Raw genomic sequence first — 1,798 nt, 5'->3', positions numbered from 1 at the left:
CCTTCTGTTTCTCACTGAACTAACTTTTTTCCATACAGGACTGCTTCTAACTTCTTTCATACCCAGAACTAACTGCTTGTCTCTCTCTTTCCCCACACAGAACTAACTGAACTTATCAACTGTCAAAACTGTAACTGTAACCTCTGACTGACATACAGACATATCCACTCATTCTCACTTCCAAAACCCCTCCCCCTCTCTGTCAACCACCAATCATACCATGCTTGCTTCTCTCAACCACTCTAGTCTACTTACCACCGCCATGCAACCAAACATTTAAAGACACACACACACACATAAAACAAGGAATCATTACAGTGTATTATATCAGATTGATCTAATTTCTGTACACTGAGGACAAGCAAGTCCTAGGTTACAAACTGAACTCTCCAATGCAAGAACGTGATGCATTTCTTCCTTTAGGAGGTGCTATTGTCACAAGAAAAGAAAAAGGTTTCAGTTTTGTTTTTGCATGTGGGTGGGTATTCTGTTTGTAATAATTCTTTGGATTCTTTGTGATAATTTCATGCCAAGTAAAAATGTCCATAGTTATATTTTATGTTCCTAAAGTAACAGAATGACTTTCAATCTGAAAAAGAAAAAAGAAGTGCTAATGTAGCATTTTTTTTCAATTTTTCCGAAAATTCCCATTTTTCCCTAAGCTTCAAAATTTCTGGAAATTTTACATCTCTAACTAGGGCTGACTCTGCTTAGCTTCTGAAAGCTGAGATCTGGCTAACCTGGGCTATCCAGATCAGGGCAGTTTAGAGTTATACGTAGCGTTGCCAGCAATGCTCCCTCTAAGCTTTGGAGTCTTCTGAGCAAAAATTCTACTTTGTGAGCTGCTGGCATTAAAGTTGTGCACGAACGATTTGGCTGCTGCATCAATTAGTTTGCTCTAGAGCCATCCTTCCCGAGCTAAGACAAAAAAAAATGTGTGAGCCGGAGGCTAAAAAACCTGTGAGCTAGCTCACACTAACTCAGCTTAGAGGGAACACTGGTTACCAGATGCCCTTTTTTTTAGAGGACATGTCCTCTTTTTTTGGTGTCTGTCCTCTTTTGGGCTCTTTAAAAAAAACAACTGTTGAAAATGTCCTCTTTTGGGGTTGGAAGGTTATTCCTAGCTAGTAGCAATTATCACAGCTTAAATAGTAGGGGTATTTAAAATGAGATTTCTCATAGTGATTACATGCTTGAGGTAGTCATTCAGGAAATATGTCTTCCTTTTTGCTTTTCAAAATATGGTAACCCTAGTTATACCCTGAACAAAAAAGCACAGAGAAGAGTGCCTTGTCTGTATGAGTACCTGTATAAGGGTCAAGAAGCAACAGTTAGAACCGGATATGGAACAACTGATTGGTTTAGCATAGGAAAAGGAGTACGACAAGGATGTATATTGTCACCTTGCTTATTTAATATATATGCAGAGTACAGCATACGAAATGCTGGCCAGGATGAATCACAAGTGGGAATTAAGATTGCTGGGGAAAAGGTAAACAACCTCAGATATGCAGACAATGACAATACCACTATAATGGCAGAAAGTGAAGAGGACCTTAAGAGCCTCTTGTTCAGGATAAAAGAGGAGAGCGCAAAAGTGGGCTTGAAGCTCAACAGCTGTAATTCTGGGATATGTCCACCCTCTCCGAGGTTGGCAACTTTAACATACCAAATGGAAGCGAAATGTGGGTGGTTCGTGCATAATTAATATTGCACCTGTTCAATTTTTGACACCAGAATTGCTCACTGCAATACAGCAGTCGTTTTAAAATGAAATCAAGGAAGATTTCTTAAAAGG

This window comes from Gekko japonicus, unplaced genomic scaffold, assembly GCF_001447785.1.
Source record: "Gekko japonicus isolate JY-2015 unplaced genomic scaffold, Gekko_japonicus_V1.1 scaffold2745, whole genome shotgun sequence".
Lineage (NCBI taxonomy): Eukaryota > Metazoa > Chordata > Lepidosauria > Squamata > Gekkonidae > Gekko > Gekko japonicus.
Note: the sequence above shows the minus strand (reverse complement) of the source record.